Genomic DNA, 24,383 nt, shown 5'->3' with positions numbered 1-24,383 from the left:
CAACAGCCGCACCTTTCTCGCGCTACAGGAAGCCAAGGTGTATGGTTATATTCCCATCAGCAAGGAAGACTGTCAACCATGTTGAGAAACGGATGGGAACTGCGCTGCGTAACCTGATTTCCAAGCAAAAGGGGACTGGAACTGAAAGCCTTAGTGGCAGGGGAAAACTGACTGGTGACCTGGTTGCCAAGCTTACTTCGTATTACAACTGGGCTTTGAAGTCCAACAAAGGTGACATCAAGGCCATGCACAGAGCTGTCATGGCCACCTATCACCATGTCACCTCTAATGACCAAGTGTCAAATCATAGTTTCTGACCAACAGGCCAAAACTCATGGTGTCGGCAAAATGCAGCCCAAGAAAAAGGCGAGCCAATCCCCAAGCATCGCTATAACTTGCCACCACATGTATGCAAGGCCCTTTCTCCCATCTACGAACGTTTGTCGGATGAAAAGCTTTTCAAGCGGTGCCTAAGGGAGAAAACACAGAACAGTAATGAGTCTCCACTCCGTTGTATGGGCGCATTCACCAAAAGAGCGCCGTGCATCATCGTTTTCTGTGGAAGGTGCTGTGGCTGTATTGAAATTCAATGCAGGAAATGAAGCAGCCTCATCAGCAATCCTGACGGAACTGAGAGTGAATCCTGGACTCCTAGTCACGAAACGCATGGCAGAAAAGGACCACCGCAGAGCAACAGCATCAGCTTGCAAGCGCGTCTCTGCAGAGAGCATGCAGCAGGCATTGAAAAAAACGCATTTAGGCGATTCCAAACAGAAGCACTATATGCCTGGTGCCTACTGACAATATTCGAATTGTAAATAGTTGTAAATATTCTACAATTTTTGCTGCAGTTGGCTCAAATTGGACTTGTTTTGTTCTTCACTGATTTCTCAAAATAAAAATTTTGCTTTAATTGCAAACTTGAACAAACAATAACTCTGCCTTCAGAGCAACTAGCACTGCAATTTTGTTGTGACATGTAACTCAATCTGTAGAGCACACACTGGTAGGAGTGAATTATAGGAGCGTGATGACGTCAGTTGAACGCATGGTATTGGCACTACAGAGCTAGCGCTCGTTAATGTTTGTTTAACTGCTTACAACCACTGCTAAACTTTTGTGTAAATGATGACAACACACCACAGTGTTTTCTCGACAGGCTATTCTTATCGGCTGAGCAGTGCGCAGCATCCAGTCGACCATCGAAGACAACATTATTTTGTATCAGATTTTCCTCACTTAATCAAAAATGTGAGGAATGGTTTTGTGAGACGCATGCCCAGTTTGGAAACAAACATGCAACGAGTGCAAGAAACGAAATCACTTCACGGCAGTTTGTAAAAGCGGCAAGGTAGTTGCTGGCCTGGCAGCAGATAGCGAGGATGAAAACATGCTGGCTATTCAAAGCGACAAACTAAGTTCAGTCCACAGGTTTCCGAGAGTGAACAGAACACAAGTAAAATTTTAAGTAGACAGCGGTGTAGCTGTTGACTTCATCCCAGCTAGACATGTCAAGCTACAGCAAATACACCAGCGCACAACAACACTGCGAACGTGGAATAGAAGCAAGGTTAACTGTTCAGCAAAGATGCAACTAGAAGTTACAGCCGCTAACGGACACAGACATTCTGCAGAATTTGCGATGGTTAAGGATGACCTCGCTCCTCTGATCGGAAGAACGACAGCCGAGAAAATGGCTCTGATAACCATAGACTACAACCTTGTGGCTGGAATCAATGAAATTCCAGAAGAAAATTTCACTCATATCATAGTGAAAAAATACTCACATGATTTTGGAGACACTCTAGGAGCACTACCGGGAAAAGTACACTTGGTGACTAAACCAAATACGCTTCCGAAGGCAATAGCAAGTTCCAGAGTGCCTGTCAGCATTAAACCGCAATTATAACAAACATTGGCGAGCCTGGAAAGAAGAGGTATTACTTAAAGAGTCACGGAGCCAACGCAGTGGTTGAGCAGATTGGTTGTTGTAGGAACTCTAAGTTCCGTGAGTTTAAGTTTGCCTGCTGGCAACCATAGATATCCAGGACTCTTATTGGGCAATCGCACGGCAATAAACATCAGTCTTTGTCCTCGTTCAAGAGTGCTGTGTATCGTCATTTTCGTCTCCGTTTCTATAGTTGTTGCAACCAAGAAAAATTGTGAAGTGCAAATATTCAGGGACCCACAAGCACTGAACAAGACACATTGCCCATCCTCGATGATGTGCTGCCCTATCTTGCCAAAGCAAAAATGTTCTCAAAACTAGACTTGCAAGAAGGTTACTAGGAATGTTCTCTGGATGACGAGTAGCTTTATGACAGCATTTCGAACACCAAAAGGTTGTTATCGATGGCTCTGCCTGCCGTTTGCCCTTGCAGTAGGTAGCGAAATTTTCCAGCAGACTTCAAGAGGCATTTGAAGGACTTAGCAGAGTTATCTGCGTTGCAGACAACATTATTGTCTTTGCAGTGGGCGAAAATGAAAAATATGCTGTCGAAGATCATGACATAAAATTAGAGTATACTCCGAGACGCTGACAAATTAGAATTCGTCTCGACAAAAAAAAAGAAATGAGCTTAGAGCCTCATCAACTGTCAACAACTGACAAAAGAAAGACTAAAAGTTGATCCGAATAAAGTCAAGGCAATTGAACAAATACCAAAGCCAGTCAATGTCCAGGGAATACAATGGTTCTGCGGGATGATCAACTACCTCTCCATATTCTCGCCGAAAATTTCGCGTGTATTAGAGCCATTGAGAAAACTCACTGTGAAGGATACACCATGGCAGTGGGGAAAACTGCAAGAAGCACTTCAAAAGCCTAAGGACACTGTGGAAAGAGCTCCGATTCTGGCCTACTTCGACTCATGAAGGCAGTCAGAAATTCAATGTGACGCAAGCGGTCTTGGACACGCAGCAGCTCTTCTTCAAGACGGACAGCCACGTCTCTGAACTCTGAGCAGACAAAGTATTTTATTTTTATTTATTTATTTATTTATTTACAGAGTACCTACATTGCCATAAAGGCATTACGTAGGGGGGAACAAAATATAACCACTAGTACAGAAAAGCTTTTGGACAGATATACTCACAAACAGAAGCACTACAATAGCTGTTAGAGAAAGGAATAAAGGGAAAATCAGACATCCACCTGTTCGTAGCGATTGCTACAAAGGAAACCCATACGGGATCCTCGAAAGAAAAGCCTCATAGTTGAAGAAAAATTCGTCCTGGTCCGGGACTCGAACCCGGGACCACCGCCTTTCTGGGGCAGCCGCTCTACCATCTGAGCTAACCAGGCGGCTAGTAGATGGCAGGGCGAAGTCGAATTTGTCGACAATACGAAGCAAAGGCAAGTGTTTGACGTGTTTGAGAAAGGTATACAAGTAATGTGAAACAAACAGGTTTCAAGATAGGTTTCAAGAAAGGTTTTGTCTGGCTCTCCGGCTCCTCTCCTGCTCGTCGGCCGCCCCGTCTCTTAACATTCTACTCCTGTACCTGCATGTAACCACACCCATTCCTGGGTACCCCATGCTTAATAAACTCAGTTAACCCCCGTTGACAAAAGTCCAGTGTTCTATCGTCCACTACACGCTCCTGACACTGCCCAGGCGGTGCGTTGGAGCAGCAGTCGTCAGTGCCTCTTGCGGCACCTTCCGTCAAAACTGGCACTGATGGACTGCGCTACCCAGGCTGCCCACACGGATGTGCCAACATGGTCGCATGTTCATGCTTGTTTTAAAACGAACAAATGGCACAAGTTTTGCTCTGTGGTTCCAAACCAACCTCAAAATTAATACTGTCAGATACGCTCTGCCATTCATCGTAAAGGGGAAAAGCTCTACGCTGCCGGGCACGTTCACAGCGTGAAAGAAGTCGCCGGTGTGACTGTGCTGGTGAATGTCACTCCCAGCAAGGCAAACACAACTACAGCGTATCTCTGGACGTGAGTACACTCAACTATCATATTATGCTTTGATCAAGCAGCTCAATTCAGTGTGCAGGCATGGCTGAGCTTATTAAGCGTTAAGCGTAGGTATTCTTGCCCAACCATTTGATTTACTGCAGACGAAACGTGTTCTTCCGTGGTGCTGTTTTGACACGCTTGCAAAGCCTCATTGGCCACAGATGATAGGCTCCTTATCTTTTCAAACTACTAAAAGTCTCTTTTAAACAACTTGCACAAAATTGTATTAGGCTGCTTTGTTCTGCCAAGCAACTGCAGTATTCTGTTTACAACTGCTGAGGCACCACCACCACCTAGGGTCGCTCCGGCCGCCAAGACTCGGTTGACCGTTTCCAGCAACCTGAACCCAAGCAGAGCCACACAGCGTGAAGTGCTCAGCGACTTAGCAAGCCAGAACACCTGCAGCCACCATGCAGTACGCTTCGCACAGCAAAATAAATAGCTCTAAAAGATATCGAGAATTTACAAAAATATGTAAGTCAGCTTACCGGCAAGACCCTTTCTCGACCAAAAACTCTAGTCTACTGACTACAACACTTTCTAGTGCGATCCTCCAGGAAGGGAGAGTGAGCACAAGACCATTCTAAATATTCCTTTGAAATTATAATGTCATCACAGTTCCCCTAACCCCACCATGGACAGGAAATGTATTCTCGCCACTAGTGCCTAGCATTCGCAGATTAGAGGGGTCCGGAGGAAGTGTCAAATTGGAGCCGTAATATGCTTTACTAGTCCGTGATGGAAAGGCTTTTGGTTGGAAATTACTTTTCTCGTGGATGCGCGAAATTTCGCAGATTGATGATTGATTGGCCACCAGATCGAGATATACAGCCAAGGTAATTTTGCTGAGTGTTTTCATGCCACTTAATTGCAATACACACTCTGCTTATGATCACTTTGCAGAATCGATCCCTTAGACTACTTAATGTATATGCTCAGCCATGCGCACACATGCAATTATCTGCGTCTACTATGAGTGTGTCTAATTCCCATGAAAATTAGAGGCATAGATTGCTTACAATTTTAGCAACACTAAAATGTAAAGCTAATATTTCAGAGCATATGACAAAACATAGAGGTTAAATATTAATCTGGCTTACTGCAGTATGACTTGGCTCATATTCCTCAGGGAAGCTTTGGCACATATGACAGTATGATTAAGTAAAGCAACGAGGCATGCATCAGTGACATGCATCGTGCTCCAAATTTAGTAATGCATTAAAACGTCCATATGGGAATTCATCCTCAATAGGTAAATCACAATGAATTGCTTCGTAAGACCATTACGAACAATGGATTTGTGCCCTAGTCAATGCACATGATAAAAAGCGGTGTTCAAGCTTCATAAATATTTTTTTGTGAAGGCAATGCTTCATGCCAAGGTTACAAAATTTACTTCTCGCAGGTGAACAAGGCCGTCCGTGCCTTGAGTGGTGGAAGCTACACTTGTCGATACGGGGCCTCGGGAAACTGCCAACACTGTGCAGCAGTTGTGATACATATCAACGAAAGTGAGGACATGTCCTCAACATCACAACCACAGCAGTGGGGGCGGCCACCAAAGATGTCATTTGTTAATGACAAGGCATCTATTGAAGAGCTTTTTGGCGGTAAGAAAATTGACGACAGCATAGGCATATGTGTATAGCCTCTTTAACGATGTTGTGTTTTTGTAAGCAGCCATTCAGCACTTTCCGAATGCGCACAAATTGTTTCTTGACAGACAGTGAAGGGGTATCGCATGGGATATAATCAATGCTAATGTACTCTATGATGTTGTTTTGTGTACTTTGTTTCAGAAAATGCCCATCGATACTTTGCAGGAAAGGAACCCACAATGCTGGAGCCAGAATATGTGACAAATCGCCTTCCTGAATTGAGGTGTCACATGAATACAATCATTAGAGAAGTTAGTCATAACATGCACAATGAAACTGTTTACAGAAGTGTTGCCAATGTAGAAAAGACCATGGCCGAGCTTCAAGGGCTCCTTGAAGTCGACAGTCGACAAGTCCCGCATAAACCAAATTCTGTCGCACACTTAACATATCTATTCCAGGGGATTGTCCACGAAGTCTCTCCAAAATCTTGCAAAGGCCGAGGCGCACGCCGACAGTGGCACATGATGAGAACGCATGCGTTCACTCATCATCATCATCATCATCAGCCTGGTTGCGCCCACTGCAGGGCAAAGGCCTCTCCCATGCTTCTCCAACAACCCCGGTCATGTACTAATTGTGGCCATGCCGTGCCTGCAAACTTCTTAATCTCATCCGCCCACCTAACTTTCTGCCGCCCCCTGCTACGCTTCCCTTCCCTTGGAATCCAGTCTGTAACCCTTAATGACCATCGGTTATCTTCCCTCCTCATTACATGTCCTGCCCATGCCCATTTCTTTTTCTTGATTTCAACTAAGATGTCATTAACTCGCGTTTGTTCCCTCACCCAATCTGCTCTTTTCTTATCCCTTAACGTTACACCTATCATTCTTCTTTCCATAGCTCGTTGCGTCGTCCTCAATTTGAGTAGAACCCTTTTCGTAAGCCTCCAGGTTTCTGCCCCGTAGGTGAGGACTGGTAAGACACAGCTATTATACACTTTCCTCTTGAGGGATAATGGCAACCTGCTGTTCATGATTTGGGAATGTCTGCCAAACGCACCCCAGCCCATTCTTATTCTTCTGATTATTTCCGTCTCATGATACGGATCCGCCATCACTACCTGCCCTAAGTAGATGTATTCCCTTACGACTTCCAGTGCCTCGCTGCCTATTGTAAATTGCTGTTCTCTCCCGAGACTGTTAAGCATTACTTTAGTTTTCTGCAGATTAATTTTTAGACCCACTCTTCTGCTTTGCCTCTCCAGATCAGTGAGCATGCATTGCAATTGGTCCCCTGAGTTACTAAGCAAGGCAATATCATCAGCGAATCGCAAGTTACTAAGGTATTCTCCATTAACTTTTATCCCCAATTCTTCCCAATCCAGGTCTCTGAATACCTCCTGTAAACACGCTGTGAATAGCATTGGAGATATCGTATCTCCCTGCCTGACGCCTTTCTTTATTGGGATTTTGTTGCTTGCTTTATAGAGGACTATGGTGGCTGTGGAGCCGCTATAGATATCTTCCAGTATTTTTACATATGGCTCATCTACACCCTGATTCCGTAATGCCTCCATGACTGCTGAGGTTTCGACTGAATCAAACGCTTTCTCGTAATCAATGAAAGCTATATATAAGGGTTGGTTATATTCTGCACATTTCTCTATCACTTGATTGATAGTGTGAATACGGTCTATTGTTGAGTAGCCTTTACGGAATCCTGCCTGGTCCTTTGGTTGACAGAAGTCTAAGGTGTTCCTGATTCTATTTGCAATTACCTTAGTAAATACTTTGTAGGCAACGGACAGTAAGCTGATCGGTCTATAATTTTTCAAGTCTTTGGCGTCCCCTTTCTTATGGATTAGGATTATGCTAGCGTTCTTCCAAGATTCCGGTATGCTCGAGGTCATGAGGCATTACGTATACAGGGTGGCCAGTTTCTCTAGAACAATCTGTCCACCGTCCTTCAACAAATCTGCTGTTACCTGATCCTCCCCAGCTGCCTTCCCCCTTTGCATATCTCCTAAGGCTTTCTTTACTTCTTCCGGCGTTACCTTCGGGATTTCGAATTCCTCTAGACTATTTTCTCTTCCATTCTCGTCGTGGGTGCCACTGGTACTGTATAAATCTCTATAGAACTCCTCAGCCACTTGAACTATCTCATCCATATTAGTAATGATATTGCCGGCTTTGTCTCTTAACGCATACATCTGATTCTTGCCAATTCCTAGTTTCTTCTTCACTGTTTTTAGGCTTCCTCCGTTCCTGAGAGCATGTTCAATTCTATCCATATTATACTTCCTTATGTCAGCTGTCTTGCGCTTGTTGATTAACTTCGAAAGTTCTGCCAGTTCTATTCTAGCTGTAGGGTTAGATGCTTTCATACATTGGCGTTTCTTGATCAGATCTTTCGTCTCCTGCGATAGTTTGCTGGTATCCTGCCTAACGGAGTTACCACCGACTTCCATTGCACACTCCTTAATGATGCCCACAAGATTGTCGTTCATTGCTTCAACACTAAGGTCCTCTTCCTGAGTTAAAGCTGAATACCTGTTCTGTAGCTTGATCTGGAATTCCTCTATTTTCCCTCTTACCGCTAACTCATTCATCGGCTTCTTATGTACCCGTTTCTTCCGTTCCCTCCTCAGGTCTAGGCTAATACGAGTTCTTACCATCCTGTGGTCACTGCAGCGCACCTTGCCGACCACGTCCACATCTTGTATGATGCCAGGGTTAGCGCATAGTATGAAGTCTATTTCATTTCTAGTCTCGCCGTTCGGGCTCCTCCACGTCCACTTTCGGCTATCCCACTTGCGGAAGAAGGTATTCATTATCCTCATATTATTCTGTTCCGCAAACTCTGCTAATAACTCTCCCCTGCTATTCCTAGTGCCTATGCCATATTCGCCCACTGCCTTGTCTCCAGCCTGCTTCTTGCCTACCTTGGCATTAAAGTCGCCCATTAGTATAGTGTATTTACTTTTCACTCTACCCATCGCCGATTCCACGTCTTCATAGAAGCTTTCGACTTCCTGGTCATCATGACTGGATGTAGGGGCATAGACCTGTACAATCTTCATTTTGTACCTCTTATTAAGTTTCACAACAAGACCTGCCACCCTCTCGTTAATGCTATAGAATTCCTGTATGTTACCAGCTATATTCTTATTAACCAGGAATCCGACTCCCAGTTCTCTTCTCTCTGCTAAGCCCCGGTAGCACAGGACATGCCCCACTGTATATGCTTCTTTTGGCCTCCTAACTTCACTGAGCCCTATTATATCCCATTTACTGCCCTCTAATTCCTCCAATAGCTCTGCTAGACTCGCCTCACTAGATAACGTTCTAGCGTTAAACGTTGCCAGGTTCATATTCCAATGGCGGCCTGTCCGGAGCCAGTGATTCTTAGCACCCTCTGCTGCGTCGCAGGTCTGACCGCCGCCGTGGTCAGTTGCTTTGCAGCTGCTGGGGACTGAGGGCCAGGGTTTGATTGTTGCGTTCATAGGGGGTTGTGGCCAATTACTGCACCAGGGTGGCCAATCCTGCTCTGGTGAGGGAGTGCGTTACCGGTTCTGGTCACCGGGATCAGGCCACACTCCAGGCCTGTTTGTGCAATTTTATCAACACGCGGATTTTCTTTTTTTTTAATCCGGTGGAAAATTGCCGGCACCGGGATTCGAACCACGGACCTTTCGCACGCGAGGCGGGTGTTCTACCTCTATGCCACCGTTGCAACTATGCGTTCACTGTTCTTGGCCAAAATTTCGGACTCCAGAGACGCAACCGCCGAGATCGTAGTGGTCGCGGCATTCCGATCCTTCTTCCTTCAGTATTCCTTGTACCGCTTCTTGAGACAAGCAGCGTGTTGTTCGGTTTCTTCCGCAATGCGAGCTCGCTTGCGTTCTCAGTCGCTCTGCTGTCTCGAGGAGTATAGGCACAACTAATTTTAGTGGCCGCCATTTCGGCTATGACATCAAACCAAGAGCTGCCACGTTGGATTCGGAAAACTGAAACTAAGGCGCCATTTCGTCCAATGACGTCATAATCACCTGGTTTGATCTCTGTCCGCCATATTGGACCGTTGTGTCATCATTGGCACCTGAACTTGGCCGCCATCTTCAATTTCAGATTCCGAAACTATGTCGTCATTTTTATTATGTTGTAATAATCACGTGGTTTCACTTCTAGCCGCCGTATTGGATTACGACGTCATTATTGACACCAGAATTTGGCCACCATCTTGGGTTATGACGTCACAGTCACGTGACGTCACCAATTGGGCTGCTATTGGTTTGCTGTGGGGGCCTCCAGCTTGTACTATTGGTGACATCATCAATTGGCAGTCATCTTAGACATATCAGTGACATCACCAATCAATCACCAATTCGCTATACGAATGATGTTACCTATCAATCACCAATTGGGTTGCTATATTGTTTACTATGGGGCTGCCATGTCGAGTTCCTCGAACTGAACATTGCACGCCGAAGGGAGGTGGTAACAGACCCCCGAAAAATTGACAAACGTGATGAGTAAGAGCTAACACTCTTAAAAGTGATGCTTCAAAAGTGGTGGTACGGGCACATGCGCTTGCAACTTGAAGCAGATGACCGGTGCGATGAGATTTACAAAAGGGGCATGCTGTACAGTAGGTGATTAAGGAAGCTGTAAAAAAATAAACAGAAGAGAGAGAGGGTAGCTATCTCTCAATGGAAAGAAAGCGTTGCCAAGCCAGATTCTGCTTTCAATGATGAAATGCTGATATATCAATATGACGAGTGAATAAACCTAGTAGCACGATTTTGTAGTGACTCGAGTGCGTTTATGATATTATGGCTACTTGGTATATTGCTGTTTCAAACAAAAAAGGGATGTGACTTGCCGGTTTTGCTGGCACTCCGTAGTCCTAGTGGCTCCAGACATTCGGAGAGTCCATTTGCGTCACTCTGGCATGGAAATTGTAACCGCTGCAATTGAGAGTAGCCGGAGCCAATGTGAACATGTTGGCTTGCCTCTACTGTGCCAGCATCCCTGCACTCGCCAGAGCGATGCACACGCATGTCCGCACATGCAGTGCGAAGGCTGTAAGAAGGAACGCCCGCGCACCTCTCTGGTCCGGCAGTGGTGCAAGATCCCATGTTAATACTATTTCACAAAACAGCTCAGTGGGAGAGACTTGCTTTCGTGGACGAAGGAGAGAGAGAGAACAACATTACTTAAAACAAACCCCAGTTCGTTTCTACTAAGAAAAGCGAGGCCTAGTTGCCAGACAGGCCTAAAAGTTCAAGGTGTACGAGCAGTGCCTTCGTGATGTCGGGAGGATTCTGCCGTCTACTCCTCCAGGCTCGCAGGTCTTCGTGTAGTAGGTATTTGATTGAGGCTCCCGACAGTGGAGTTTCCCGGCGACGGCCACGCCACCTGTAGCGTCGAAAGCGCAACCCTGGCACTGATCCAACTTCAGTCGATGGCGTAAAATCCACCTGACGTACATGTTGTTGTTATGACCGCTTGTGTTCGAGGCTTCTGAACCACGTGCGCCACCGTCCGGCAGGTAAACATTCTCATGCCGCTGTTTTAGGATGGCAAATGTGCAAGACATCAAAAACTGCCCAGGAAAGAAAGCGCGGGAACGGCGGTACTGCTGCGTCAGACTAACGGCCGCACAGGACTGCCTGCACACCGACTCTACAGATTTCCTGGCCGGCCGTGAAAAGAGCAGCGTCGGAGGAAATGAATTGCTGCTGTGCGCAGAGTGAAGTAAGTGCAGCAATTTTGAAGGAGAAATAACATTGTGAATATTAGCTTTATGTTGGCAGTAGCGGCAACGCGAAGTATAAGAGAGTGTATTTCTATGGCTTGTTAATATTGTTCTGTATGCTGCATGCAGTGATGAGTTGTAGCTTTTAGTGTAAACAAACTGCATAGTCGTCTGCTAATCGTGAATTTTAACTTCTAGCGAAGCCGACATCTCTCGGTGGATGCCGACATCGTCATTGAGAATCTGCTCAAGACATTCGTGGACGGAGTGAAAAACAACATTGAAAAGCATCCTGGATAGAACCCAGCATTGCTCCTAGTGGCCTACCGTGCGAAGCCATTCAATGCAACCAAGAACCTTGCTAGGTATCAAAGGCAAGTCATGCCAGTGGCATAAAACATTCAATCTTTGGCACCACTACGAGGTTTAGGGTTTTATTCATGGCCACGGCGGCCACATTTTGTCGGGGGCGAAATTCGAAACACTCGATCTCTGATTTTGGAGAATGTTAAAAAAATCCAGGTGGTTAAAACTAATGCACAGTTCCTTATCATAATGATATGGTGTTTTTTTGCACGCTAAACCTCGCAATCCACTTCATAGTTTTGTTTCCTTTGGCACCATCAAGTGTGCTACACTTTAAAACTTGTTTGCATTACCATTTCATTTCCCATTCTGCCAGAAAATAAAACTAAAATAAAATTAACAAGATAAAACTGACTGCTGTCAATCTTAGCAAAAATAGATTTCTTTGTTCCACTTTTGACTAACCTTTTACTCGATTTTCAGGTGGTGCAAAAAGACCAGAAATCTCAATAGGACGAATGAGCATCCAGAAGTTGATGTAAGCAGTAATGAAGCAGCACAACCCTCAAGGGAAACTGTGGACAAATTTAATCCAGTGCTGAGTGAGCTACAGCCAACTTCCGAGACAATGAAGGCCTCATGTGATCAGGTAAATCATCTGAGTTTAGGTGATAACATGAACGGCAATTTCAAGAAATATTTTCACTTTGTTCACGTGGAATAGCCATTCGCACTATTTTGCAATTAATCTATTTGGAGATGTCAAGGCTGTTAGGATTTTTATGTTAGAAACTATGCTCTATTCTAAGCAGCTAAGTAATTGTATGCAACATCTTTTTCTAACTCCTCTTGTCTTATTCCAGGCCTGCCAAACCAAAGCTTGTGAAGGAACTACAGCACCGTTTTCCGTATTTGTATGTTAAATATATGAAACTGACGCTTGCACTCAGATTAATCACACAATCAGGTGTGATGCTGGTGTGCAATGCCAACCCATCGCAGCCTCGTGTTGCAGTGGCCCAGACATCAGATCCAGTTACTTTGGTGGCTATGACAGTGTTAAATCCGCTAGTGCTGCTATGAGAGATCTGTGCGGTGTGTGTGTTGATATATTTGCCCTCTTGGCTGGGCATTATCCCCAATCCTGCAGACCGAACATGTGATGTCTCATTGTTTGACAGGCTTGTTATGTTCTTAATGAAAGTGAAGCTGGGGATTTTTTTTGCATCTCTTGTAGTACTATTTTCTGTAAGTGGATGGACAGCCTCACGCCACTTTCACGGCATCCTCCGTACACTGAGTACTGCAACTCAAAAATCTATCTATTGACCGCTGTCGCATGTGATAATGTCAACAATGCCAAAGTGCTTCAAGATCTACTATCTTGGCTGCACTACGATCATAGACTGTACCGAGGAAAGAACTGAGAAGCGAAGCACTGTACAGCAGCAGCAAGTGCTGTACTCAAATTATAAAGTTGGCTACACACTCAAATTCCTGGTTGGAATAGCCCCTTGTGGAGCAGTCTGTTTTCGATATGGAGGGCGCTGTTTTGATGCATTCATTACTGTTGACTCTGGTTTCTTAGATCTCGTGCAGCCAGGTGACATAATCATGGCCGACAAGGGCTTCCCAGGCATCAAGTCAGGGGTTGAGGAAGCGCATGCTTTTGTGATGTCCCCTTTCTTGCAAGGGCATGGCCAGTTCACTGACATTGAAATGTTGGAAACATACAACATCGCACAGGTTAGAATTCATGTTGAAAGAATAATTCAGCACATAAAGGCATACAACATCCTCAACTCACGGGTTCCCGCTGAGATGATTGCAAAGATATAAGATGTATTTCATGTGTGCTGTGTTTTGACAAACCTACAATCCCCTATCATAGATGAAGAGCGTGTGGACTGTACGGTGTAGAATTTGCTAATAATTGTATACTATAGTGCGTTGAAGCTAGCACAGCTTGAAACCGTCGTTTTAGTCAATTCCTAAATGTTGTTATGGTGGTTCACCTGTTATCTATTTTGTTTGTGGATAAAGTGTTTATGAATTTGTCTGTGTTCATTACTCACAGACTCTTGTGTTGACTACTGTCCACATCTCAAAACCATGTAGCATAAATCCTACACACAACATGTATCAGAAACAGCACTGAAGCCACTTTCACTAGAACAGTTCACACGCTTTTATTAATCTTTGTTACAAGTTCACACAATGCCTTCAATCTAACACATTAAAAATTTATACACATTACAAAAACTACACTCGCCGCCATCTAGCAAATGCTGGCAGTAACTAAGCAAAGTAAAATTCCTCAAGTACTCGTACTGATGCACACAGGAAACTATTGTCTCTTTCAATATCAATTATTATGCTTTGCTTACTTGAATAAACAAAAATAGCAGCTCTGAACATTGCACACATACATTAGCAGCTGCATTTGCATGTAGTACTTATGACCCTTTAGGAGGGCCAGTCTAACATGTACATATTTTATGTACGGCACAAATGAGCATTCCAACCGGTCATCTATGCTGGTGTTGTCTTTTCTTGAGAATGGGCACTTTATCTCAAGAATACAGGGCTTTTATAGAAAGAAGCCATCTGGGCTGTCAGCAAGCCACGGCTGGAGAGAGTGCAGCACCAATCCAGTCAGAAAAAGACGACATATCTGTAAGCACGCACTGTTTCAGACAATAGTTTCCTGATTAAAGATCAAATGGGTAAATACTAATATTAAAGGTAAAAGATAAAGGTACCACTGTGGTAATTGTATCTCCTATTTTAATTATACTGATCTGCTTCATTATTGATTCAAAGAAGGATATTGTGTGGTACTTCTATAACCTGTACAGAAACTTTATCTTCAAACTCCTTCCGGGCAAGTGATTCTATATTTATGCCTGAAAGAGAAATAACTTGTAAGTAAACCTTACACACATTTTTGAAGGCGTACCATATGTCGTGGCTTCCGACGAAAAGCTTGTTGTTCTCAGTAGGATATTTACCAAGCCGGCAGGGGCCTTTCTCGTTCGCAGTATTGTGTGTGCCATAGAACAAGTTATTTGTACTCGTCATTCTCGGTGCCACCTGTCGGTCATCAACAAGAGTAATGTTGACTCCAACTGACAAATTGGCACACCATCTGAATCAATTACCTTAGGCTCATGGACTGGCCTTTTGTAAGTGCACATAGGTTACTGTGTGTTCTGGCAATTCACGCTTTTCTCATAGTATTCGGCTGACTCCTTTGATAGTAACTTGCTATAATCCTTGCGTTTTACTAGTACCTTTGGGTACTCTTCTGCAACTTCCAAGTAGTGGTATGCAGGCGCACTAATTTAGATGCATTTATTCAGCACAAGCTGAATAAATGCATCTAAAAAACTCGTGTGTGCCCGAATTCTGTCCACAACTTTTATGTGCTAGACACAGTGGGTCGATATAGGTAATTAAAACAGTAGAGCTTCATTGTAACCTCATTATGCAGGCCATAATGTATGCATCGCTTATTCATTCCACCTGCCATTCCTATTAGGAAATTCAGCAGCATGGGAAACACATCTATACGTTACATATAGAAGTATAGCAAGTAAATAGATTACAGCAAGGGCATCTATTATGTGAAATGCAACAAAATTATACCTGGCATTTTACGTAACCCGAGCCAAGAATTTATATAAGGCAGTAATCCGCAGCTGGGTGTATGCAACAACGTCGGATCAGTCGCCGTGTCGTATTGTGTCTCGTGCTTAAGTATGATAAGATGCACGAGGCCTTAGACACCACCGATTACCCTGACCTCCAAGCCATGTGGGATCACCACGAGGTTCACGTCTGCGCTGACTACCTGAATGTAATAAGAGCTGGCCTCACAAGTCCCACAATAGTGCTCAAGTGAAACATGGGACCAACTTCGGTGAATCCTTTCAACCCCTTAGTTCGCTGCCATATTAGATTCCAACATGGATTATCAGGTCATACTGGTCATCTATGCCTGCGCTTCTTGTGTGGTGGAATATATCAATAAGGCAAACAGGGGCGTATCCAACCTGAGCCGTGCCATCAAGGAAGTGTTTAGCGAATAACATAAGCTTGAGCTTGACAATGAAACCACCATGCGCCGCCTCGGAGTAAAGATACTCAGTGCAGTGGAGTTGTGTTTGGAAGTGGTGGCTTGGTACCTCCTCCAGATGCCGATGTGCGAGACGAGCAAAGATGTCATATATATAAACACCAACTAGCCTGAAGAGAGGCTGAGGTCTAGAAAGACAAAAGTGATGGATGTGGAAGGAATTCACAGTACCAGCAACGACATCTGGAGAAAGACCGACTTGGAGAAATACAAAGAACGGCCTCCTCAACTAGAAGTTCATGGTGAAGAGAATGAAGACCGACCGAACCAAAAAGCGACGCAAACCGGTAGCTTTGCAATGCCGGGACTACAGCATAAACGATCCCGTAAACTACAAAAGAGAGCATGTGATGCTCTATCATCTGCATCGCAAAGCGGTCGATATCTTGGATAGAAACGCATTCGAGTCCATCTTCGATGAGCATAGAGAGAACATCATAGAGGTGAAGCATAAGTTCACTTCGCATGTCACCACTGAACAGCTAGTTGAAGCGTGCGAAGGAATCTTGCATGATGGCACTGAAGGAGGGGAAGAAGTTGCTAAAAGCCACATACTGCATGAAAATGGGGCAGAATTGAGGCCGGTTAGACATCTCATGGATGAAACTGGCAACACTGACATTTTGGACGACAAAATTATCAATGCGACCGAAGGATTGATAAGTGTTTCCGGCCCGGCCGTTCAGAAATGGGGACAACTCTCGCTGTCGTCCAAGTTCTACGAGCGTATGAGGATGTTGAGTGAGAGGCAGTCAGAATTCATCCGAGAAATAATTCATCATGTGGTCATGCCCGGGTCCCAACCGCTCAGGGTTTTCTTCAATGGCCCTGCTGGATGCGAAAAGACTTGTTTTAAGCATGGCCATGGAGGCCTACAACAGGTATTGCAAGAATAAAGCCGTCTCGTACAGCGAATCATTGCAAGCAGTGCCCACTAATGCGTATGTCGTAACAGATACCACCAGAAAGGCTGCAGTGGCGCTCGGAGGAACGACGGTGCACTCTGCATTTAAAATTGTGATGTCGCATAAAGACAGGGGTCTTTCCAGCAGTGACCTCAACACTTTCCCGAAACTCTTCCGGGATGTGCATTGTGTCATCATTGACGAGGTAAGTAGGCTGTCTGCCGACGTACTCTACCTAGTTGACTGTCGTCTCCAGGAGATCAGGCCCAGTCACATGAATGAGCCATTTGGTGGTTTTGATGTCATCTTGTGTGGTGATATGCACCAGCTTCCTTCGGTTCGGGCCGCAGAGGTCTATAATAGACCGAAGGAAAAAGGGTGTATGTAAAACACTGACATCGTCACGTGGCACTATCTGTCATACTTTCCGCTGAATCAAGTGGTTAGACAGAGCGATGCTGCATTCTGAACTCTCCTGACCAAAATAGGAGACTCTCAGGCGCTCACCGCAGAAGTTAAAATCTTTAACTCTAGGTTTGTGACCACTTTGCAGGCACAGGTGATGTGTCCGTCTGCAAGAAGGCTTTTATACAGCAACAAGGAAGTGGACACGTACAATGCGTACATTTCCGAAAATAGTGAAGGTGTAGTTGGGCACCCTGCTGTAGATAAAGTAGTCCAGTCATTGTTCGAGAGACGAAGAAATTAAAGCCAGAAGAAAGATAATGGAAGCAGCTTTGGCCAAGAGTGGCAACCTACCTACTGTGCATGAGGAAGTCATATATGTTACTTAAGAACATTGACATTGACCTGGTTATCGGAACAATCAGGATGCTCAAGGAAGTCGAGTATGAAGTGGACAAGAGGCCAATTAAGATATGGATTCAGTGCCCGCCTATCAGCAGGGTGGCATCTGCGAAGGTGCAATTCAAGCTCGACAGTGTTGCCAGACAATTCAAGTGGGTGCCGTTGAAGCAACAAAACATGTCCAGGCACGTGTCTGTTAAACGCACCCAGTTTTCCGTCCTGCCCAATCACCATCCACAAGTCCCAAGGGGGTACCTATGACAAAGTTGCCTACAAGTATTCTAGGAAACATCCCCAAAAGCTTGTCTATGAAGCGTTGAGTAGGTCCACTCCCTTGGATGGATTGCATTTGACAAACTTGGAGGGTTATCATCGTTTCTATCATGCATGGAGAAATCCGAATAAGAGTTTGGAGACCGAATTTGAACGCTTGCAGCAATACCCCCTCAACACAGCCTACTCTATATGTTTGAGTTTGCTTGAAGATTCAGACAAATTTATGACTGGCTTTGTTAACACGCGATCTATAGGGGTTCATTTCTCTAGTGTTCATTCATAGTGATTCAGGGGTTCATTTCTCTCTAGTGATTGCCTCGTGGCCAAGGCGGACATTCTCATGCTTACGGAAACTGGCATTCAGCAAGATAATGTGGACTACTTGAAAGACTTTCGCAGGGTGGGCAGTACTAGGCGCTCCATGGAAGGCTCCTTGAGGAATGCCGGTGCTTCAATATATGTAAACACGAAACCTTCAGCGGCCGAAGAACTCAACCCTGGCAGTTTCACCCAACACGGAGAGGTGTGTTCGATCGTTCTGAACCAGAAGATTGTGGCTGGTGGCATATATTTGGAACCCAATGCGGCCGTTCAAGATACCATCACCGTCGTATCCAAGTGTGTTTCCACAAATGGAAGTCTGCCTGCGTTACTCGTGCATGATTTCAATCGCAAAGAAAATACCTTTCACGCAAGAATGGAACACTCGTTCGGCCTGAAACTAGAATCGGATGTTAACAAACCGACTACCCAATGGGGAACTGCGTTGGATTTGGTTTTCTCTGACTTCGTTGGAAGGGGGGGAATAAGTTCCATACCTAACTCTTTCACTGATCACAGGACGGTGTGTGTGCTAATTAATAAAAGCCGAGAAGAAGAATGTGAATCCATGGATGACAATGAAAGCGTTATGAAATTAGAGTTCATCTAACCAATCAAGTGAAGAATCTGACGAAGGTGCCAGTGAAAAAGACGTTAAGCAGTGATGTGTGTAATAGTTGGTTGCTATATGTACAAGTGAAATGTTTCTGAGTGTTTATCAAATGGGAAAATAAACGTACAAATTCATATTTCCATTGGTGTACCTCACTTCAATCTCATTCATATCAATTCTGGTAAACGAAACACCTAACGCTCATTACTTCAACGTCTTCCAGACGGTGGCGGAAACTTTTTATTCAAGCAGCAGGGGCTGAAACGGCCTTCCACACGCCATCGCAGCCATCACAAGCCTTTACCAAAGCTACTGCAACCCATATTACAAAATAAACACCTTTTTATAATAGTTATTTTATTAACCACCCCTCATGTAATACCCCTCCTATGGGGTTTTTAAGGTAATAAAGTGAAGTGAAGGCGCCGCCGCACTAGCCCTAACGCAGTCGGGTAGGGTGCCTCGATGCGCGCGCGCCCTCTCTAGGGTGAGGTCACCCTTTGGGAGGGCGAGTGCCGCCTCCTCGGCCGGGACAGTCCACCTGCGGCCATTTTCATGCCCTTTCTCGCGGCGGCGCGGCGGCCGTAACACGTGCGTTCGCTCTGTCGCCTTTTCTCTTGGTGCTGACCGGTGGCGCACATCGAAAAATGCCGGGTTGTTGTGTGCCGCAGTGCACCAACCACTCCAGAAAGGGATGGAGAATGTTTCAGTTCCCGAGGGACCCCAAGAGAAGGCTGCTTTGGACAGTAAAGACCAAGCGCGACAAGTGGCAACCGACAAACACATCGTGCATGTGCAGCGTGAGTAAAACTTTCCTTCGTATGCCAAAGGATTCGCATGTGCGTGCCGTTGAGGTACGCGATTCATTTTTATTGAGAGAACGTGTGGAAGGTTTGAACAGGGACGTGTAAATATGATCGCTCTGAAATTAAGTGCCGCTGAGGATTAGCAACTTCGTGCACAGGGATTGTGTGGCAAATGTTGGGAGCAAATTAGATTGCTCACAGAACGAGTATCGCTGCCCGGAAAGTTCCGCACCTTTTAAGAAAACAAAAATGCCCGCGTTCTCTTGACGAGAGAGACTGAAAAAAGAAAAAAAAAGGAGGCGTTGTTCGAGTATTTTCCTTCGAATGAGACTTTCTCGCTGAAAAAAAGCTTGAGGCCTTTTTTGGTGCGCCTGCTCTTCTGACTCACTGACTGCATTTTAACTTGAAACAATGAACATGAAATCTCTTCACAATGGCGCACACAATTCCCCTTCATAGTAAAATAAAGGAAAAGTGCAGTCTATTTCGATTATGTAGGCTCCTAAGCAATCATTATGTTGTGTAAAGACGAGAGCGTTACTTGTTGCTGAGTGTAGGGCTGCGGCGAAATGCTACTGCAATGTGTAGTGCGGCTATGTAATTTTTGCGAGGCTCCGAAAGTTGCTTATTATGAGGTCGCGACAAAGCGAGACGACAGATCGGTCATATTGCGATCTCTCAGCTGGGTTTTATTTGCGGAGTTCTCACCATGCCCTGCCGCCTACGGCCACGCTTTGCTGTCTCGAGTGGTGATGTGGACGCGAGTGATTGAACCTCAGACGGTGAAGACGGCATAGCACCGCAACCTCGCTCTCCGAAAACTGAAGGCCAGCTGATGTTGACCGCGGGATTTTCCTTTTAATGCACTCGGTAGCTGCAGAAATATTCCGCTGTCTGCTCGCTCCTTCCTTCCCAAGAAAGCTATGCTCGATCCCAAGAAAGCTATGCACCAACTCGCCCAGCAAGAAGTTCTACATTCCTCCACCACGCCGACAGGTATAAACTTCTGCATTGTCACCCCCGCGGTGACAATACACTCGTCATAACCCCCCCCCCGCCCCCCGGGTTAAATCCGGGGGGGGGGGTGCTGCTGCCACGGCAACGGCGGGCTTTTCGCACAACGAGCCAAGGAATGCGAGAGCTGCCCTCGCATTAAAACGTTTAGCGACAGCCGTAACAGTGTACCGACTGCAGCTCACATCACTGATGCCGCCTAATTGATTTCATTGCTCGGTATAAGATGCGCGGAAAGCCGCTTATAGTACACATGGCATAATTGTGCTCATGTGCTTGTTACAAATAAAATTAGTGGTACTGTCCTAAAAATTTTATAACAGCTGAGAAAAAGTGAATTTGTTCGATTAGTAATGCATGCGAAAATAAAGTTTCACTTTTTCAGTGCATTCTGCTTAGGCTTTTCTTGGTACCTGCTATCACTTATTTCGCACCCTGTCCTTGAGCACATGCACCCCCTCGTCTCTATGACCTGCATTGTTTGCTGCGAGCACATATTCATGATGACTGGAATTTTTGTTCGCACGTTGCTATATTAATTATCTATACTTGGGGTCTGTAAATAAAATCTCGCTCTAGGTGCCCTACGGATGCTCTCCGTCAAGCAAGTGTAAAACAAAGTTTCATTTATGACACACTTGGTTATACTACACAGTTTTGGACATACCAGTTATATGATATACTTGGTTTTGTCTATATCATCTACAGTGAAACAAAAATGCTAATGTGCCTCAACCTTACACATTCATTTGCAGGCTCACTTTGAACCAAGCAGCTTTGAACAGCATCGTTCAGATGGATGGAAAAAGCTGAAGCCGAATGCAGTTCCAACTCTTTTTTCATTCAAACGTAAGTTGTTATTTCTAAAGTCCGGATAAGTATTATATAGCTATTGTTGCCTGCATTGCTTACAAGCCGTCTCGGGAACATGCTTGTGGATAGCATTAAATAAAAAAAAACATTTTTAACCTTCTGGAAATGTCGGGTTCGTGCACGTTAGCGTACAACATTAACATGCTTGCTCCAGTTTATGTGCGTTCTCAAGAGTACATTGTAGAAAAGATGTGATCCTTGGTCCCATCTTGCTTGTTGTAGAAAAGAATGTACTAGCTCGCCAGGTCGAATAAACCGATCTTAAAGTACATATTTTTTTATGTTGCAGCTTTGCCTAAGGAGCGTAAAGCACCGAAGGAGAGAGCGGCTTCAGAGATCTCGCTCTCAAATGGTAAATCAGATGCGACCCCCGTGGAAGCAAGCAGCTCGTCATGTGAAGGAATAACGCTCTCTGAGACCACGGAGCAGTCTCAATTCAGACCTCCGCTTCAGGAAGATACATCCGAAATGGACTCGTTCCAGGTCAGCAATGTCATTGCTGAGTGTCCACAGCAGGTTCAGGATGCAGACAGGAGAGAGCAAGCCGGCGAACCTAGTGGGACCCAGACTGCTTCCTCGTATTCTGCAGAGCTGAAGAAGCGGCTAGCGGACATCACGAGGAAATACACAGACCTTCAGGACCATCATGCTGCCGCCAGAAACAGTATTAAGGGCCTCAAAAATCAAGTTCAGAGGCTTGAAAGCGAAATCAGGAATTTTTCAAAAAATGTCAAGTTCCTGAATGAAGATCAGCTCCGTGCTCTGTCTAGGAGCAACAACCGGGGCAATTCCTGGACGCCTGAAACGGTCAAGCAAGGCCTTCAAATTAAGTTCGCTTGCGGGACAACTGGATATGAAACGCTCAGAAAGCTGGGATATCCCCTTCCCTCAAACAGGACACTGACTCGCAGGCTCGAAGGTTTGAAGTTCCTTCCGGGGATACTTCACGAGGTGATTGACGTCATGCGGTGCAAGGCAATGGCCATGGAGGAGGTGGAGAAAGATTGCATCCTTTTTTTGGATGAAATGGAGATTTCAAGTGGATATGAGTTGGACCGTGCTGAAGATGCGCTCCTTGGAGGAAAGACGCTACCGCCAAAGCCTGACGAGCCTGCCAATCACGCGTTAGTGTTCATGCTAGGCGGCTTAAATCAGAGGTGGAAACAGGTGATCGCTTATGAATTCACCGGACATCACGTAGAGGGCTCTGTGCTCAAGCACTATGTCCTTGAGCTTGTTCAATTATGCAGCCAGGTGTCCCTCAGAGTTCGTGTTGTGACATCTGATATGGGTGCGTCAAATCGAGCGATGTGGCGAGACTTTGGCTTTTCAAGCCACAGGAATTCCTCAACTGTGTGCTCTATACCACACCCATGTTTGGATGGAAAGCAACTGTTTTTCACGGCTGACCCTGCACACGTTCTCAAAAATCTCAGAGGACAGTTACTAAGTTCATCAGTTTTTACGTTGAGTGACGCCACTGTAAAGGAGAACAACCTGCCATCATCGGAGGTCAAACTCGAGCATGTTCAGGCTGTGCTCGACTATGACGCAGAGCACGAGTTCAAGGTAGCGCCCAACCTATGCGAGGTGCACACTAGCAGTGGCCATTTCACGAAAATGAAAGTTGGTGTTGCCGTTCAGTTTTTCCGCGAAGCACCAGCTGCTATTCGGTTTTTAATAAGAGCATCTGTAATTGAAGAAGCTGCAACCACTGCATGGTTTTTGGAGCTCATTTTCAAATGGTATTGTCACGTGGTAGTGACGTTAAATGACACAGTAGCAGTACTGTGAAACACAAAACTAGCTTTTATTGGGCGAACCTGTGCCCACAAAGCAGGCTACGCTTAAAGCACAACGATAGCGGCGAACACAGTCGGCGATCGTCGAAAATCTGATCAGCGGGTCAAGCGCGTCGGCTTTTATAGAGCAGTCATCGAATGTTCCAGACTAATCGTTCGGACCCGCATGCCTTCCACAAAGTTCTACACCATTCGCGTCAAGTGATGCAATCAGATAACATAACGTTCAGCGACAACAGACAGCAGATAGAAGCATCGATAACGAGCCAGTCCACCTGTGGCACCGAACCGAGCCATCGACGGCCCCCGGGATGCTCCCGGGGGCAAGACAGCGTCGCCTAAAGTGAGTCAGAGCGCTTTAGGCTTAGCCGCCTCATCGCGTGAACAGCGTTCCCGCCAAGGCGCAATAACGCCGCGCAAGAAAGAGCAGCTGCGGCAGCAGTTAGCTGTGGAGATCATCGCTACTACTCCTGCTGCTGAGTCGGTTACCGCCACCAACGAAGAGTCGATGGAAGACGAGGTAGGGGACCCGCGAACACAGGCGTCTCTGTGCAACGCTGCATCACCGGGCGCGTCTCCAGTGCTTGCCTCGTCAGTTGCTACTGTCCAGAAGCGTCCGTGTCTGTTGAATCCAGATGCTCTCCCGGAACGCCTGTCTAACAGCCCCCCTGCATGGTACAAAGTTTCCATCCGTCCAAAGGAAGGCTACAACATAGAAGACATCCCTACGACGACCCTTCAGAAAACGCTCGCTTCTTGCGTCACCGCGACGGGCTTCTCAGGCTACACATATCACCGGGCCTCCAACACGGTGTCGGTGTGGGTGCCGTCCTTAGAGAAAGTGTGTGCCCTGTGCACATTGACAGCAATCACCCTTCCCAGTGGACGCGTCTTGCCTGTTCAAGCATACCTGCTCTCTGGCACGGACATCTCTCGCTACGTGGTAACAGGGGTCGATCCCGACGAACCGCCGGAAACTCTACGTGATGATGATGATGTGTAGTGTTTTATGGCGCAAGGGCCAGGTTTGGCCAAAGAGCGCCATGACAAGTGGTAGTGTTAACGATGTAATATGGGAGATGTGACTTGGCTGTAAAGTGGCCTAAAAATAGTCGCTGTAAAGTGCGTAAAATCTGAGTGCTATAAAATTATGGCGATGACTAATGACGGATACTATGTACATTAAAATCCTTC

At 45.6% G+C, this 24,383-nt stretch overlaps 1 non-coding gene across 1 annotated transcript; it reads right to left on the bottom strand.

The window, feature by feature from the left end:
• Positions 1-3,229: 3,229 nt before the first annotated feature.
• TRNAS-AGA (transfer RNA serine (anticodon AGA)) lies at positions 3,230-3,304 on the bottom strand. Its single transcript has one exon. It is a non-coding gene; the product is annotated as a tRNA-Ser (tRNA).
• Between the last annotated feature and the right edge of the window lie 21,079 nt (positions 3,305-24,383).

The sequence above is a fragment of the Dermacentor albipictus genome, chromosome 1 (assembly GCF_038994185.2).
Source record: "Dermacentor albipictus isolate Rhodes 1998 colony chromosome 1, USDA_Dalb.pri_finalv2, whole genome shotgun sequence".
NCBI classification, from domain to species: domain Eukaryota; kingdom Metazoa; phylum Arthropoda; class Arachnida; order Ixodida; family Ixodidae; genus Dermacentor; species Dermacentor albipictus.
The sequence above is the reverse complement of the archived record's forward strand: the minus strand, read 5'-3'. Positions and strand labels throughout refer to the sequence as shown.